Genomic DNA, 19798 nt, shown 5'->3' with positions numbered 1-19798 from the left:
TACTCCAAAAATTATTTCTTAAACCATTGCTAACTAAATACCTCCTTCTGGCTCCCTTTCCTTAGTCAATTTTTAGAATTTGTTTTCCCCATTTACTAATAATGCATACTGCCACCTTGCTTTTAAAGGTACATCTTTGAAGGGATTTGACATACTGTCCACATGAAACCTACCTGGGTCTATACAGAAATCACAGCTTGCAGACAAGCAAAAAATTTGCTCATTCTGCAACCATATCACCTTATTATCAATGCCATCATTACTTACTGAATTTGGTCTTAAAGTGTTTCCTCCTCTGTCATTGCTGCTTCTTGGGTCAAAATTCAAAGGATCACGCTAGTAATGCTGACAGCTTGTTACCCTGGACCTGAGCTGCAGAACCTGAAGAGTTACTAACACAGAGTTAAAGCAGAACTCAAGTAAATGCAAAAGCTCTTATTTCTGACCTCTAAGAAAAGTGTTAGGGTAAAAGAAAAATAAATGAACCCCAAGTTGTGAACATTCAGCATAGTATAGTTGAATAATATATTGGTTAGTCTGCAAAAACCAATTCATGGATGATCTCAACAGAAGGTAGGACAAAACCTTTTTGCAAATAGTTGCAACTACTCACAAAACCTGACATTTTCTGCAATTTTTGCAGCTCACCCCATGCCCTTTCACTTCATAGTAATGAGTGTATCGGCATTCATTCCTGCAGCAGGAGACATCTCAGTGAAGCAGAAGATTTCTGGTGTCCCAAATCTGCTTTATGTGACTATTTTCTCCACAACTGTGTCTTTTCTGGTCCTGTCGAAAACCAAGATTAAAAGATGTGGAGAGGTGTTAAAAGGTGAAGATCTGTTCCAAGTGACACCAAATTCCATAGTGAATTCCAGTCTTTGATTTAATTTCTGAAAAAAAAGAGATGCAGCCAATTAATGCCAGCCCTTCAACTACCAAGAAAAATCTCCACTGAATCAAAGGCTTTGCTTGCTATCAGGTTTGATGTGATTTAGCCCTGATTAGTATCTGTGTGCAATGTGATGTGATTGTACCACTTCTTCACCCTGTGTTAGCACCTCCTGCTAACTTTAGCTAAAAATATGAGGGTGTTTTTGCTGCGTATCTGTAATCCTGTGCTTAATATGTTAATTGAGGCACTTCTCAGGTATGATCCAAGATGTTAGCTGTGGTTAGCTGTTTCTGGCATTATTTCAGGGTGCATGCCCAAGGGATTCTGGCCTTCTGCAGAAGCAGTGGGGGAGAGCTGGCAGCTGGCCAGAGTGCACAACTACCCAGTCTGGCCAGATGCATCAGGTGTCCACACAATCTGCAGCAGGGCTTTGAGAGGGCTGCCTACACAAACACCACCTGAACCCAGAAAGAAGAGCAGCAACTGTTCTACACTGCTGAGACAGGCCAGGACCTCGTCCATTGGAGAGGGAGGAAGAGGAGGATGTGAAAGTGAAAGGAAAAGGACTGGAGAAAATACCTAGATTAGCTGAGACTGCTAATCTGTAGATGATTCTTACAAACTGGCTAAAGTCTTAGTCTCCCTGGGCAATTCCTGAAGTTGACATGATCTGTTTCAAAAACACCTTTGCCTTTACAGTCACAACACAGCTATTGCAAATGGGAGTTGCCACTCCTATATAGATAGATCTGGCCAAGTACTATAGGTCTGAAGTCAGGTCAGCGGCACAGTGCAATCAATTTAACAGAAAAGACAAATCTTTACACGATGCAAGCCTGGATTGCCTTATCAGAAGTACTAGAGTTAATGCTTAAAAAAATAGCCATTTAATATTGACTTATTATCTGGAAAATTACTTCTTATACTGTTTGTACTGTGGGACAACAGCTGTGTAAACTTCCTTCTACCTTTTTGAAATGGAAAAAAAATCAAAACTTCACAGTATCCTTTAATTAGAAGTAGGAATAAAAATATCAGAGGTGAAAAGGTAGCTACAATACATTGCAGGGTTTTAACGCATTTCAGACTATGTGTCTATAGTTTGATGGAGCTCCTGTGTTGAGCACAGAGAAATCCAAGCTCCTCAGACAATTTTTCCAGCTCTGCATCATCTTTAACAATAGTAACTCACTGCAGGAGAAAAAAAAATTTTCCTCTCACAGCTGCTCTCCTTGTGTTCAGTGGCACCATTGTGACTTACAATTTTTGCACCAACTTTTCTCTGGAACTTGACTGGCTTAAAGCCAGAGAAGCCAAGTATTTTTGTGCTTTAATTAAAGATATCTCCCATTTCTTTTTTTTCCCATATTTGCTTTGTCTTGTCTTGTCTTCAGCAGTGCGCTAACGAGCATTTCTGTTTCCTGCAGCAGGAACAGCTAACATTTTTCTGCAGAAGGAAACTGTAATTAAATTTGTAGTACTTTATATTCTTCATAGCATAGAAATAGACCTTGAAAGATCATTGAAGTTTTTTCCTGTTTACTTAACTTATTAGAAATTTAGGTATTGCCCATCAATTTTTCTGCATGTGTTTGTCAGACTGATAGTAAGATTTCAATAACACAGAAAAAAAGCAGAAACTTCAGACAAGTAGGAGTAGAAATCCCTAATCGAGCTTTTAAAACTACATGAATTACATAAGCATTACCTTTAGAAGTTACATAACAAACAGCTGAGAAGAAGGAATTCTGTTAAAAGGTTTAAGTTCCAGGTTAATTCAGTTAAGGGCTAGAAAGCTCTCACTGCTGTCTTGAAAGCCTCTAAAAAACTCCTGCAATCATAGGCATATATCTAACTGAATTACAAAGATACAGCCTTGTTTGACTGCCCCACATGGTTTCTAAGTAAGCTGTTCCAAGAACAGAACCACTACTGAAGCCTGATTTCCTACCACTTGGGATCCTTTGTCTCCCAACTGCCTCTGCCCTAAATGCAGCTCCCCTTTTATTTCTCATGATATCCCTACAAAGCAAAGGACAACACAAATTATGGTTGAAAGGTATTAACTGGGTGTGTTGTGCTGCTTCAGCAGCTGTCGTGTCAGAAAGCATAGATAGACCAAAAACAACTTTCAGGAAAAGTCAGACAACTCAAAAGCCCTTTCTACTCTACCTGAATGCTTTCATTATAGAGCAGGTCTTCTTCTCTTTTATATTTGGCTTAACTTGCCTGTCCCTTCAAAGGTTAAAGAGGGATTCAGAGACATGGACACATAACTCACAACCTGTCTTTACCTGCAGTCACATTCCTCTGGGAAACTGCAGCTTCCAGATCATAAACTTGACACTGCAGTTCATCAACCTGTCTTCCAATCTAAACTGCACTCTTGGGTTAACTGACTTTGTATCTAAAAGGTGGTAAAAGAATTAATGCTAGCAACAAAACTTCATCATCCAAATGCTCTGCCTCAAAGCAGGGGCCTCGATTTAAAGGAAAAGATGTCCTTGTGCACTCATGTGAATGAGTGGCTATCAGTTCTCTCTGGTTGAAATAATCCATAATTACGGTTTTGCTAAACATACCTATAATCCCTCTGAATGCAAAGTACAGCACGAATAGTGCAAATTGACATTCTCATTATTGTTTAATAGGAATCTGGATTTCAGTTGCTGGAGGGAGATAAAAACAATAAAGAGGCCTTTTCCTCACTGTTCTCTGCAGGTAACCCTAATTAGACAAGGCCCTACATCCATTTTCAGGGCAGAGGCGTGTGGAAGAGCAGCTCTTCCCTCACCTCTCACACAGACTGTAATTTGCTAACTGAATTTATATTTGAGGTTTGTTAGTGTTAATGACCACATAGGTGCTAGCTGCAGCTGAGACTGTTGTGTGGCAATAAAAGCATGTGCACTGTAGTTACTCTTTTTTTGTTCGGCTCTCTTCAAAGGCTGATACAGCTGTTGACAGCTCTGATCTCTTGAAGGGTTATTTTTTAAACAAAGCAAGACAGTTCAGAGTCTCATCAAAGATAGACACCTATGAAATCAGTGGCCTCATGTGTCTGCACCAACTGCTGTGGCTGTGTCAAAGTCTCTCATATGATTTTGTTTAGAAAACATGCCAGAAGCCTGAGAAATTATTTCCAGCATAATGGCATTTGCCATCCTGACTCTGAAAATCAACAGCTTATGCTTTCACCTTGATGCTTGAAAAGATTGAAGACAGAATATATTTTGCTTGATTTGGAGGAGAGACATTCAGATAGGCTTAGAAAGCTTTTTCCTCAGTAGACCAAGAAAGCAAGGGTAAGGAGGCTTTTGAGGCAGCAAAATTGTCAGTAGATGGATTAATCTAGTTAAAGTCTAATCAAGTGGTTTCCAAACAGTACTTTTTTTTCTGCAGGCTATACTACAAAAGAAGCACTGCACGTTTCACAGCCAAGAGCCTACTCTACCAATTGTGCTAAACACAGAGATTGTATTTACTTGACCAAAAAGGTCAACAGCACCTTTTACCTGGAGACAATCTTAAGAGTGAATCTGATTTCAGTTACACTAAATCAATGATTACAAATATGCACTAAGATTTAGACTCAATGCATCAGTTCAGTACAATGGCATCAGTTTAGTGAAAATGAATGCCATTTTTCCGGTCTGACTGGATTAAAGCAGTTCCCTTCCCAGTATAGTCATTTGCTAGTCCAGAGTTTGGGGAACAGTGTTGTAATGTGTGACAATGTGAAACAATGTGTGAGAGTAAGGGCAGAGAGTTCATGTCCAGCGCAGAGCAGATAAAGCAAAAGGACAGCAGTTTGTCAGCTCTGCAGTGCTGGTGTCAAAGCCCTGCCTGGAAAATGTCACAGACACTGCAGACCTCGGAACATGGCTCCAGCAGGGAGGCAGTGTCCAAGTGAGGCTCCAAAGTTCCTTGTATAGCCTGGTGATGAGAATGGCCATTATGGCAGAGGCCTGGGGCACATCCAAATCCCCCAGAGCCACCAAACCCAGCCAGCTGCTGCTTTAGCTGCACCACCCTCAGTCTCCCCCGGGCTGCCAGCATGTTCTGTCTGACATTGCACACCCGTTCCCTCTGCACCAGCACCTTACGCAAATTCTTTGGCAGTTTACCTCTAAAGTATGGAGAATACTGCTCACTTTCTAGAGCAAAGATACTGACCCAGGCTCAACAGGATGGTCCTGAGAAGTATCAGAAAGACAATCACAGATTCATAAAATATGCAGAGTTGGAAGGGACCCATCAGTATCCTCAAGTCCGACTCCTGGCCCTGCGCAGGACCATCCCCAAGAGTCACACCATGGGCTTGAGAATGTTATCCAAACACTTCTTGAACTCTCTCAGGCTGGTGCTGTGACCACTTCCCTGGGGAGCCTGTTCCAGTGCCCAACCACCCTCTGGGTGAAAAACCTTTTCCAGATACCCAACCTAAACCTCCCCTGGCACAACTTCAGGCCATTCCCTCGGGTCCTGTCACTGGTCACCAGAAAGAAGAGATCAGTACCTGCCCCTTCGCTTCCTCTCATGAGGAAGGGGTTGACTGCAATGAGGTCTCCCCTCAGTCTCTTCTCCTCCAGGCTGAACAGACCAAGTGCCCTCAGCTGCTCCTCGTACGGCTTCCCCTCAAGGGCCTTCACCTTCTTTGTAGCCTCCTTTGGACACTCTCTAATAGTTTAATGCCTTTCTTATATTGTGGCACCCAAAAGTGCCCCCAGCACTTGAGGTGAGGCCGCCTCAGTGCAGAGCGGAGCAGGACAATCCCCTCCCTTGCCTGGCTGGCGATGCTTTGCTTGATGCACAAGATGCCACCAAAAAGTGGACCGTGACCCTAAAGCCCCCAGCAGGCAGGGCCCAGCACAGTGCCAAGGTTCCTGTTGCAAGACATATCCAGCACACTTGGATGGCTACAGAGAAGCCCTGAAGTTCAGACACTTGAAGGGACACACTCAGATATGTGGCCAGACAGTGTTAAAACTTGAGACATCTCCTCAGAAATGCAAATACTTCCTTTTTTCAACTCTGCATTATGAGTATATTTACTGCATTTCTTTCTTGTCCCCTTTTTTGTTGAAGATAGTATGGTTTAGAAGGTTTTTCAGCTTCCCTCAGAGGCATTTCAATCTCTGCTCTTTTTCTTCTTTCTCTTCAAGCAGCTTGTCCATGTTTTTAGCTTTCATTGCACAGATTACTTGTCTCTTGGCAGTTCTTAGCTGTTTGTACCTTCCTCTATACTACTTCCAACAGCTTTTGTTTCTAAAACAAGCAATTATAAACACTTCAGAGTTAGATTGCTTTACCCCACTTCCCATACACACCTTTTTGGCTTCCTTTTAAACCCTGATGATCAGTCCTCAGATGTCATGCCCAGCTGAGTTGAATGAAGAGAGACCCAGTCCCACATTGTCTCCATTGGTACTGAAGATAATGAAATGTTGGTAAACAAACCTGAATTATCCTAGTATCTAAAAAGCCAGTCAGACCTAAACCCAAAATAAAATCTGGGTTGTGAAAATGGGGAGCACAAGGGAAGGGTAGGGTGAGTTAGGAACAGAATGCTGTATTTATATCACTGCTTGTTAGAGGGAGAAGCCTCAAAACAACATTCATGTGAAGAACTCATTCAATTGCAAATAAAAAGTTCAGTTGCTTCCAATTTCCTCATTCTGTTGTAACTTACTTTCTGCAACCAGCCTCTGTTCTGCATATGAAACTTGTTTTTAAAACAACATATAAAAAAGGAAAGGGGGAAAATCAGCACAGCTTTTTGAAACATTGTTGTTTATGCGGTTTGTAGAGACAGTACAGCTACGTGTTAGAATCTCTTTGTCAATCAAATGCAATGGTATTGCAAGCCACCCATATCAGGACAAAACCTCCTGTACAGCCAAGCGTTGTGAAATGAAGCTTGCTGTTGATAAATACCATCATCATAATGGTAAGAAAGGAATTAGGAAGAAAATAAAGAACTGGAAGCTGATGTCAGAAACCAAAAGAAAACAAAACCAACAGAAGCTGCTGCTAGAAAGATGATAGATGCAGTGGGTCTTCTGGAAGTAAACTGACAGCTTGTCAATGAAGAAAACCAATTTACTACCCAAAGGCAACTCCACTCTGCTGAAAGATCTGAGCACACAGAATTTAAAGCAGTCATGGCCCAAACATTTTTCACTGGGGAGCTCTCTAAGCCTTACTAAGGTTGGAGTTTCATAGCCTGATAAGCTCAGAATGGTGCAATCGATCTACCAGATGTGATTTTTTGATATCGCCTTTACCTTCATTACCCTTGCACTGGAATGAGTAAGTTAGTTTGGCCTAATCCGTGTTTCCCAAAAAGGCATTTGTTTTTGTTGATACTCCATTAGCCATATTGTCATTGCTTAATCACATTTTGAAGACACTGTTTCTCATTTCCACTTTTTCAATTTTTCTGGCCTCAACTTTGAAGCTTGACCTTTCCCTAAGTACCTTTTAATGTCTGATCTTCTCTCCCAACATAATTATCCATAGACTGTAGGCATGTCACTCTTCTTTCAGATAGGCTAAACAGATTGAGCCCTCTGCTAGAAAGCATTTCTTGTAGCCCTCGAATAATTTTTGGAACTCTTCTCTGTACTCCCTGATTTTTTTCTCATGTGTTTTATGTAGTGCACTCTGGAACCAGCAGCAGTACTTCTGTGTTTTACATAGAGCTACAAACTCTTTTTTACTATATCTGCACTGCTATCCTTTATATAAACTAAAAGATTGCCGCATCGATCTTTTCCAGTACCACACTACACAGCTGGTCATCTGTGTGTTAAATTCGCTGTCCTGTCCAGGGATGCAGCCACCCAGTTCTGCACAAGCCCTGCTTTCTTCTCGTTCTTCGTCTAAGCAGGCACTGAAATACTTCTCAGAGGGATAACCCAGTTACTGAGTTACCTGTGTGATTCTGTACTCCTGCTCTGCCCACATTGTTATTCACTGTATGTGCCTTATCAAATTCACTAACATTCCTCCCCAAATATGTCATTGGTTATTTTTATAATCTATAATTTTATATTTATGTCCAAGCCACTGACAAAAATGTATACTGATAGCTCTGCTACCAACCCATGTAGAAACCCATCAGAAACCAACTAAATTTAATGAAAATGATGCATTTTTTTATGTCAGAAAAAATCTAGCTCTCAATCCATTTAGCATTTTTATTGATATGGTGTAATACTAAAATTTAAAATACAAAATTTATGCGCTGCTAACCCACACGGCCCTTCCAAATATATATTACATCTCTAGCCTAATGTTTATCTCTCTAACTTGTAATTTTATCAGCGGAATGAAATGAGGTTGGCTTGACAAGACTTATTTTCCATACATTAATGTTGCCTGGCATTAAGTATATTGCAAGTGAAGGGTGTGCTTTTCAGTCTGCTTTGCAGAATGGGGCATTTCAGCATGTGCAGCCATGTGTAGAAGTGAAAGGCAGCTTGCTGGCTTGGTGATATATCTATGAAGGTGTTCACACAGACTGGAACAAAAAAACAACCAAAAAAACATGTAATGAATTTCTTCTGGTTTTAATGACAACACCTCTGAATGTTTCCTTGAAATTTAATGATTGGGTAGAAGACTAATGACCTCAAGATCTGTAATTTAATTTTTCTTAAAATCTATGGAATAGAATATTAGTAGTGTCTTTTGCACTACGAAACAATACATCCAGCACTGTTGATGACATATGTAAATGTAGTGCCTGTAGGTGTCATTTTGGTATGTGCCTTGAACTTCTTCCAAGACGCTACAGTTTTTTTTCCCTAGTTCTCTCTGCCTGGGATGGTGAGAACACTCAGACAAACACATTGTTTCAATGCCATAAAATGCACATCCAGCTTCAGTAACTATCATGTAGCTAGCTTTTAATCCATTTCTCTCCTTGAGTAGTGGCAGGCAAATTCCTCGTTAAAGCAAGTGAGATGGAGAGGAGAATTCAGGAACTGTTGAATTCAGGTATCAGTTTATGTAGCCATTTCTTTAGCTTGACAGTGTCTGCTTGAGGTTTTGCAGGAGCTTTCCTTACGGACATGAGCTGCCTCTGAAACAAAGCAGCATTCAGACAGTCTTTTTTGTATTGAAGACCTTCCTGTAAATAGAAAGCACATAACAGAAACAATATGAGAGCAGTCACTTTCTTTTATAGAGAAGTGGGTTTCTGGAAGGGTAAGTCTCTCAGAGAGTTTTGAGTAAATTGGGATTGAATTGTTCCTATCTTCTTAGAAAAGTTGGACCTTTTTTAAAGCAGAGTGGGGAAGAGGATGGACAAGAGGGGTCCTCTAAAGGGGAAAACGTAAAATGATCTTTCCTATGGGTACAACTGCACGTCTGTAATTATATTTACATGTCAGCAATTCAAGTTCTTGGGTGCTCAGAGCAATGCAAAACTTGATCTTTCTTATGCCGTAGAAATTCTTGCCCATCTACTAATCTGTTTATCCCTTCATTGTCTCTAAAGCAAAAACGTGTGTGATGAAGCTTGTTTTCCTTCCAGGCAGGGTCTTTTTGTTTCTTTTAAACACAAACATAAATGTGTCTGTATATATACATCTTACTATGTTAGATACAGATCCAGCAGCCCTCTCTCCTTTCCCAGCCATTTGAACTGGAAAAAGCAGGGCCCAGGATCCTCTGCACTTGGAGTGGGGGACAGTGAAATATAAATTCTTAGATCTTTGGGATCATTCCAAAGTCAAACACAAGAAAGTTCTGCCAGAGTGAGATGAGCTAGTTTCTAATTTTAAAAAAACCAAATTCTCCCAATATTTTTTCTCAGTTTCAGACTTTTCTTTTAAATCCTGTGAAGAAAGCTCCCATTTCTTATTTAAATCCACAAATTTGCAATAATTCAATCAATTTTTGACTGAGCTATTCAGTAAAATATTCTGATGATTTAGCATCTCCCTGGTACAGTTGAACTAATTGTATGCACATCCATTTTATTAGGGTTTAAAATTAACAAGCACATGAAGCCCATTTTGTTTTCACCCTTTTTAAATTAACAAATATGATCCATTCTGCTTTCCTTTGTTTGACATGTGCAGCTAATTAGCCTCTATAACAATCAATAGCCTGTTTGTTCAATCCTAATCAGCTTCATTTAAAGCAGTGAGGCACTTTTCTTTCCATCCATCTTCACTTTAATTTAGTAATTTTTGTCCTTAACCTTTTATTTCTTTAATTAAATTTATAAACCTCATTCTGTGTTCTGCTTCGTTTAAGCAGACACCAATTGAAAAAAAGAAAACAAACGCCACCACTTCCCAAACAACAATCTAGTTCATTTTCACTTCATGTCTGCCTGTCTTCTCTTTCATACCTTCTGATCAGTTATGAAATAGTAAATTTTGATGCAATGTCGTAATTCATTTTCTGGGTCAATGACAGAATTAGGAATACTATAGGCTACGCATACTTCCTAAACTCTTGCTTCAAGCAAGCATCAGAGATTTGTTTCACATTCTTCCCATCTGAAGACCGCCATTATACACACAGTACAGTGGGGAAAAAATATAGAATTTTTGCCTAAAATCTGAAGTTACCAGGAACTCCTATAGGCTCACCATTATTCCATAAGCCTCTCCAATCTGATCATGAGTTTTACAAAAAATTAGACAAAACAAGAGATGAAGTGGTAAGGAAATACCATCTTCTCAGCATCTCTGAGCTTAGCAGAGAGCTGTGCCTTCTGAGTGTTTTGCTTCCAACAGTTCAGAGCCTTTAGCTTACACATCAGCTTGCTAAGCCTGATATTGTCATCCTGCATGAGCTGCAGCTGTTCCTGTTAAAGAAGACATTGGTAAGAGTAGACCCACAAGGATAATTTCCCCAGGAAGCAATGTGGTTTGGAAGTAAATACAATTGTAAAAGCATGCAACTATTTATGTCTCATTTTAACTTTCAAATGCTCAAACTTTGCAGTATAAAGCAGTGCAGCCTTTGGCAATAAATTTCTATTACTGTGTCTCTGGGGAAACAGGAAATGTGAATGGGAAAAAATTGGAGAAATTTAATCCAAAAAAGCAAGCAGTGAACCCCTCCAAAATGAAGCCCTCTTAAAGGTAATGAACACATTATTATGCCAAATGGGGATTCTGTTTCGCACTATATACATATACTTGGTTCACCCTAATTACAGTGTCCTTAATAGAAACAAAATTAGTGGATTCATGAAAAGTATAGTCATCAGGTTTTCTTCTTCATTGCTCCAAATAGCAGACTTTCCCAGAGAAGCTGGGGATGCCCCATCCCTGGCAGTGCTCAAGGCTGTTACAGTGCGGATACTGCAACACTGCAGCAGTGTAACACAAGGCCAGGTTGGATTGAGCAACCTGGTCTAGTGGAGGGTGTCCCATCCCATGGCAGGGGGCATTGGGACTAGATGGTGTTTAAGGTCCCTTCTAACCCCTTAACATTCTATGATTCTATGACTTCCTGCTGAAAACTGTTAACAGAGGTTCCAAAGGACTACTGGAGGTCCTGGCCCTTCTGGCAGAAGTGTCTCTGCAGAGAAGCTCTACCATTCAGTGTCCACTTACCTTCTTAGCTTTTGTGCCCCATATTAATTTTATCTGTAGCTGGGCTTTGGCCTTCCTAATTTCACCACTATGGGTCTGAACTCCAATACTCCACCTCTGTGGCCTGCCCATGTTTCTACTATTTGCAATCTTCCTTTTTGTATTTCAGTTCCTCAAGAAGCTCCTTGCTAAGGCAATCAAGGCCAAGTTTCTGCTAAACTCCCTGGTCTTCTTGCATAACAGGGTAGCTGGTTATGAAATCTCCTCAGTTTTATTTAAAAATCAACCAGTTTTTGTAGGAACCCAGAGTTTTCCTCTGCACTTTTCCTCTCTTGGCAGTTTTTCAGGGATTCTGCCTATCAATTCCCTAAATAAATCACAGTCCACTCTCCTGAAGTCCCAAGTCCTAACTCTGCAGCATAATTTTGCAACCTTTCTCCTGATCCTGAAATAATTTTATTTCAGGAGTCAATACAGCCTCAGATGGTTTTCCCTGTTTGTGAGCAGCAGAAGTAGGGATTTACCACAGTTGGCTCCTCTAGCACTTGCTTTTAAGATATTATCACTAATGCTACCTAGGAACTGCCTCAGCTTTTACAGTGCTTTTTTCCCCTTCCAGTAGATTTCCAGATAAACACCAAGACCTCAAATCAAAACCAGTTTTCCTATCGCTCTATAGACAGATCCATCCAATTTGTTCTCTTGACCAGGCAGACTGTCACAGATTCCCCACCACATTCATTAATCTTCACTAACATTCCTGCCTCCTCTGACATTGACTCACAGGCTGTCAGTAGTGCATCTCCACACTCACAAGCTTTGTGCAGGGAATGAACTCCTTACACAGAATGCAATCCTTGCTCCCTGCTGGTCCTTCTTAAGTACCCTCCAAGCACCCCTGACCATGGTGTGCAGCAGCCCACGAAGTTCCCATGGCTCTGCTCAACCACAGCCCTCTGACTGCACGTGAGCTCCACACTCTTTGTGTTCACTGCATCTACACACCGTCCCTTCCAAGAAGGGACACAGAGGTCTCCCTGCAGCCTTCTCACACATTGACCTCTTCCATTTCCACCGGTTCCTCGCTTACTTCTGGGTTGTCCCCACCTCCCAGGTACATTTGGGGTGTTGAAAGCCCTTCTCACTATGATGGCATTGTGTTTCACCCTGCTTCACAAGCTTCTCTGCCTGAGAGAGCTGCAGACATATTTCCTTTAGACAGAAGTACATAGCCATTATCAATTTGATCTCATCTGTATTCACTGGCTGACTACATAATTTCAGCACAAATTGAACTTTGCTGAGGCAGAATATGTTTGACTATAAAAGGAATTGATTTGGAAGTTGCAGCTTGGAAATAACTTTCCAGGCATTAGTTTATAATTCCCGGAAGATCAGTTTTGGAGCTCTTTTTCAAAACATTAAGCTGAATATATTTTTATTCTAAATAACTGTTGGGGTCCCTCCCCTGCCATAGAGCCCTGGGAGAGGGGCCCTGAGGGCACAGAGACGGGGCTTCCCTGCCCCTGCTCAGCCTCGTTCCCATGGGTTGGTTTGTGTTCCCTGCGCGGGCAGAAGGACCCTTGGTCCCGTGACTGGAACAGTTCCTGGGCAGAGCTCCGGCCATGCGGCTGGAGAAATAAACATCTCTGAAACATCTAGCAAGAATCTGTCTGTCCATATATATTTCCTTTCCACGGGACTCCTGGTTTGATATATGCGTGTTGCAGGATCCCCACTGCAACAAATGGTGGAGAATTGAGAGCAGAACGATCCCCGATCCCTAAGCGACTGATTTGTGTGAGTAAACCCTGGAAACTTTGGATTCCTCTTCTTGGTTTTGCTTTGCTATTCCATATCTAAACTATGGAGGAACCGTGGGAAGACTCTTGGCTCTCAGAGCCGCATATGGACATTTATCTTAAACTTAAAATGATTCTTGAACAACGATTTGTAAATTTTAGCTTGATTCAAGCTCAAAAAGAACTGAAACACTTCCTGGCATGGTTGTTTAAGAACTTTTTCTATGTTTCTTGGGATTTAATTCTTACCAAGGGCTTTTGGAAAACCGTTTGGACACAGTTAATACTGGAGTCAAAATATATGCCGATGGAAGAATATTTTCGTGAATATTATTTAGTTACCGAGACTGTTGAGCAATGTCAGCTGTGTCCTGGTGAAGGGAAGCCTGGCGCAGGGACCGTGCGGCCCAGGCCACGTGCGCCAAGCGCTCTGCGAGCAGCAGCGAGGCAGTTCCCGCGTGCGGGCGGAGCCAAGCGAGCCGCAGTGTCGGTGGCGGAGCGAGGCGCGGCGGGAGCGGCGGGACCCGGCGGTGCCTGCCCGGCCCTGCGCAGCGCGTGGTGGAGCGGGCCCCGGGAACGCCCGACCGAGAGAGGCGGTGCGCGGGCGGTGGCTGGCGGCAGCGGCGGTGGAACGGAGCCGCGCCCAGCCGAGACGTGTGCTGGAGCGGAGCGCGGGGGGGTCGTCGCCCGGGGGCCCGGCCGAGACGTGGATGCAGCGCCCGGCATCGGCAGCGAAGCTGCGACCAGAGGAGGCGACGCACGGAGAACTGAGCGGCGCGGCCCGGCCCGGCCCGCGCAGCCCCGAACGCGACCCCGGGAAGAGCGCGCAGGCACCAGCAGCCCCGACAATTCCAACACGGGAGCGACTGAAGGAGAGAGCAAAGACGCAGCGAGACAGAAAACAGCAGCCACTCGGAAAAAGGAAAAGATCATAGTAACTAAGACCTTAGAGATAGTAAAATGGTATAATGTTAAGCAAAATTATGGTTTTATAACAAGGTGTGACAACCAGCAAGACATATTCGTGCATAGAACTGCTATTAAAAAGAATAACCCTGAAAAATGCATCCCAAGCTTGGGAGATGGAGAGGTAGTGGAATTCAAAATTATACGAGGTAAAAAAGGGTTACAAGCATCGCAGGTCACTGGGCCTGATGGTGTTCCTGTAAAAGGCAGTATATATGCAAAAAAACGTAGTCATGTTAGACAATATCTCCATTGTAAGCCCCCCCTACAGTTTCCCTTTCCTAATCCCACCTTTCCCTTTTACCCTATGTCCTATTACCCCCAGTGTATTCCCAATCCGTTTTTTCATCCATGGTTTCCCTCACAAAACCATGCTTTTGCCAATTGTTTCCCCAAAAATCCCTTTCCAATGCCGAGTGGGGGATGAAAAGGGGGAGGGAAGAAGTTAAACCCTCTCCTGCCTCAGTTTCCCCACAAAGCATGCTCAGAGAATTCTGTCTCCCTTCTGTCAGCCCTAAGATGTTCCAGAGAATCTGTTTGGACATTTAAAGACTCAGGAGGGTGGCTTGTTTTGTTTTGAAACTGTTCTTGTTATGTTTATCCAGTTGTTTTCATTCTCCTTTTATTAAAATAAAACGGGTGAGGTGTTGGGGTCCCTCCCCTGCCATGGAGCCCTGGGAGAGGGGCCCTGAGGGCACAGAGACGGGGTTTCCCTGTCCCTGCTCAGCCTCGTTCCCATTGGTTGGTTTGTGTTCCCTGCGCGGGCAGAAGGACCCTTGGTCCCGTGACTGGAACAGTTCCTCCGCTGAGCCCCGGCCTTGCGGCTGGAGAAATAAACACCTCTGAAACATCTAGCAAGAATCTGTCTGTCCATATATATTTCCTTTCCACGGGACTCCTGGTTTGATATATGCGTGTTGCAGTATCCCCACTGCAACAAATAACCACTAGTGTGAAAAAGGATTCTGCTCCCATTCTTTTATGTGACCAGCCTGCACAACAAGAAGAAAAAATTCCCATCAACAGATTGATTTATTGGGGCCACTGAAACACCACAGTCTCTTTCTCCTGCCCAGAAAAGGGACAATGGCCGTACCTGAAAATGTTGACATTATGACTGAACGTGTGTGTGTGTTCCCATTTATACTTCCTCAGATTCAAGTTCAACCTCTCTGATGCTCTCAAGCATGGTGTTGGTTTCATTCAGAAGAGTCTGAAAGCAGAGTTTTAAGGTTTAGAACCAAATTCAGTTCAAACACATGTAGTTTGGGCACAACATTTTTGCACTTGGAGCATAAGCACACAAAGATTCGTGACAGGAAGTCACAAATTAAGAGTCTAGTGATGGATCACCACCAGCTCTTCACCCAACCCATGTCCCAGGCAGAATGCAGTAACAGAAGCTATCTTCAGTGAGTTCAACCAGCATATTATCCTTGTCTTTGTTTACTGACACACATGTATTTCCTTGCTTTGGAAAAATGTTCTTTCAAGTCACCATTATTTTCAGTGAAGCCAACCTTTTCCTTCAGATCAATCATACTGTTGGCTCGTCCCTTCTCACTTCACTCGTTGATTTCATACACTCATTGCTCAGTGCTAAGGCAATAGATATCCAACTTTCTCTGCAATTACAAACAGAACCTGTAAGAGACAGAGTGTACACATAAGGGAAAGCGACGTTCAGAAGATTTCAAAAGTCTCTCAACTACAACCAAATGGTCTTTCTTCTTTACTATTTTCCTAGAATCCATGTATCAGGAAGACAGAGCAATATTCTTCTTGCCTCCAGGCACTAAAAAAAGTGGAATTTCAATTGTGTCATTTGCAGGTGATCTATTGGCAGTCCTGGGATGTATGTATTTGATGGAAGTAGCAGCACCATGGTGAAAAATCAGGTTCTCTGGTGAAAACTGGATTCACTCTTAGGACTGCAAAAGTAATCACAATATTCCTCAAGTCACTATTGACATTAATGGGCTCATGTACCGTCAAATCAAAACTCTGAGGGTCTGAGGCATGTACTTGCTCTCTGGTCCCAATCAGGTCAGTTTTTATAGACTACATTGGAATGTCTTATTTTTGTAAAGCAATGAGATATCATTAGATCAAAGATATCAGTGGGCTACTTGAAAACAAAGGCATTGTTAGAGTGAGCAATACAATTTTGCAGCAGACATAACGTTTCCAAGAAAAATAATGCAGGATATTACAAGCTGAGGTATATCCAAAATATTCCCTCTGCTGTAACTAAAAAGAGCTTCCATCACTCTCTGATGTGGTACCTGTTCCATCGAGAATACATCTCTCTCGGAGAAGGTACATTATTTTTCCACCAGACGTTTTTACAAGATGCTTCTAGCAGCAGGAGACAAATGATTCACATATTCATCCACCTGGCACACTGCAGCAATTTATTCCTTTGAGTGCTACACTTGTGGTGAGTTATACAGCAGCACAGAAACACTGATGGAGTACCCCCTCTTATTTTTACTTTTAGATGGACACAAGTCACAAAAACATTCTGCACTAGTGATTCATATTCATCCCGTACTTTTCTAACCTGCTCTCTGAGACCAAGATTTTCTTCCTCTAAGTCACTGAGCTGGGCTCTGAGAGCAGTTATTTCCATAATCATCCCATGGCACAGCCCCACAATCTATTGCAGCAGAGAAACTGAATGAGCAAAGCTAGAGATGAGCAAATACCACAGCCTAAGAGTAAACGATCCAGAGCTCTGAATATGCTGCATGATACCTATTTAATTAGAGTGAGAATATTTTCCTAACTGAGTGGCTTGGTGAAAATAATCCATTGATGATATGGAATAATCCGTTTTCTTAATCTCTGTTTGTTGGATAGAAACACTTATTCCCTGGAAGCAGTAGGAAGTTCATGACCAATACTTGAAGGTGGCAACTGCTTGAGCAGGGAGGTTGGACTAGATGACTCACTGTGGTCTTTTCCAACCTTACCCATTCTGTGATTCCATAATTCTGTGAAATGTGTACGTTTCATACATAATCTTAAAATGTCTGTTTCTAGTCATCAGGAAAGAAAGATTTCCTCACTAGTAGGTATGAGAATTGACAGAATGATATGTGTGCCGAAGACAGAGAAGCAGAAAGATTGGAGAGCAGGATTAGGAAATCCAATTTTAGGAGAAGATTCTGTGCCTGGTTCTGCTACATCAGTGAGCCTGGCCTCCCATAGCATAATGTCCCCTGCCTCCAGAGAGAAAGCTGGAATAACTGTGACCAGGCTTCTTTCAGCAGGTTATGAGGTAATGCATTTACCAGAACAAATATGCTCTTTCTGATAAGCTTGTACATACAGACCATTTAATATATGATAAAAACAATTGTGTGTTCCATTTGTTGATATTTGACAATCAGCCTACCCTCAGAAAGGGCACACAGATTAGCACAAATAGGAAGGTATGTGATAGAATTTAAACAGATTTAAATGAAAGTATTGAAATTTCACATAGATAGGTCATTGCTAGGTATAAATGTTTGGTCATTCTCATACCACTGAACAGCACTCTCAAGCAGATGAACACAGTGCAGGGAAGCTAGAAGTCATTCTTAGCATATTACGTTACTCAGATAAGAAAGAGGCACAATCACAGACTGTGGGCTCAGCCAACAGCACAGTCTGCTTTCAAGGTTGCCTGGCACCTCTGCATGCCAGATCTAAGCAGTAAATGCTAATAACTTCACTGGGTTCTTGCTGAAATTTTCAGGGTTGTTTTTTTTTTTAGGGGGGAGTGTCTTATAACAAACATTACTAAGCGATTTCTGAAAAATGAATGTTTGGGGGAAAATATATGTATTTTGGCTCTGCTTAAAAATTCTGGTGATCTTTATTCAGAGCAGCACTAACTTTCCTCTGATTTGGGTTTCTTTTTTCCAAAATCAGCAAAAAGTTTGTTGAATCCTAAGACTCTACTGGAGAAAACAGAATAACCCACAGGGTTCCTATATGTTCTTTAGACAGCTTTTAGTTCTTCAGCTATCTGCCATCCTATTTCAGATGATCATGCCTGAATCTTTATTGTGGCTTCTAACACTTCCATGAAGCATCTGAGCTTGGTCTCAGACCTGTAGTGGCCTCTGTTAATTGCTTTAGGATAGTGAGAAGTGGAACTGGGAGGGGGACGTCTCTTCTGAGGTTGAAGCAGAGCCCAGTGACATTAGGCAGCTGGTGACCATGGGCCACTTCCTTTGAGTACAACACAGGTGACACAGGGATTTGGTGGTGGTGGGCTAGCAAAGTGGAGGGAGTGGGGGGAGACTCCACTGCCCACAGGCTACAGGAAAGTCCAAATGACTCCTCCTGTATCTTTCTATCCAGCTGAAAACTCACATGCATTTCTCATTTTCTCTCTCACTTGAGCCTTCTCAAACATATGGAACAGGACAGTGAAATCAGGCAAGAAGGGCACTGTACAGAAAAGGATATAGGGGCAAAAAAGAAAAAAAGTATAGGACCCCAGGAATGAAATCAAAAGTGCAGGTATTCTAACACTGCTGTGCAAACATCCTTTAAACCCAAGCAGTCCTGTCCCTAGTGCAGGTTTCTGTAGAAGCTGACATGCCTGTAGCAGTGGAGTTTGTGTTGATGGACCCCTGCCTCCAAGTCAGCTAACAGATTACATGAATGTCACGATTCCACAAAATAGCATTTCTGATTTATTGGCTGAGTTTACTTCTTTTCAAAACTCCACCCACACATAGGAGCTATCCTGAAACACACAACTGAAGCTGCAAAGTCAGGGGCTCAGAACTCAAGAGGAGTTGGTTCTACAGACATAATGCAGAATACCTTGTACTGACCCTGCAGTGCCTGACCCACTTCTATTTTCTGTCTCAGTCAATGCACAGGATTGAGTTGCTCTGGGAAAATGCCTTGTGAAGGAAGAGACCTGGCAGCAGAAGTTCAAGTTAGAAGGTTACCAGTGTATCATCCATTGTGAACATGAACCACAGAGCAGCAGGCCAACACCTCTGCCTTCAAGATATCTGTTTCACCAGTCCTTCTGTCATGACTACGCCTCCGTGCCTTCCTTCTCAAAGGCTGTCACCTTGTGTCTGTACAGCGGGACTCTGTCCCAGCTGAGACCACTCAGTGCTCCCACTCGATGGAACACCTTCACCAGCTTGTGTCAGAGCTGTGTCACTTGGGCTGCCACCTTCTTCCACTGCGTGCAGCTCCGGAAGCAAAGCACAAAGATGCACTGTGACTGTGCTTGTGCAGCCCAGCTCCCCTTCAACTTCCCAGCCAGACAGCTCGGCTTTAGTTTTTACTTAGCAACTGCCTCCTACCCAGAGAAATCACCTTCTCCTCTTCTCAGAGAGTAGGATCAATGCTCTGAGCATACATGTTCTTTTTGGTAAATGATGCTCCTGCGGAAGAATATTTTCATAAATTGTGGAGTGGGGCTCAAAGTTGCTGCACTCTCTGGCCATGATGTCACAGTCCAGTACAGTGAGACACTGCTGTAAGTGACTTTTTTAAAAATAACCCAGGAAAACAAAATAAGAAACCCTGTGGGTGGCCTGAGTCAC

This window comes from Corvus moneduloides, chromosome 3 (assembly GCF_009650955.1).
Source record: "Corvus moneduloides isolate bCorMon1 chromosome 3, bCorMon1.pri, whole genome shotgun sequence".
In the NCBI taxonomy this organism is placed as follows: Eukaryota; Metazoa; Chordata; class Aves; order Passeriformes; family Corvidae; genus Corvus; species Corvus moneduloides.
This window is presented reverse-complemented; position numbering follows the sequence as displayed.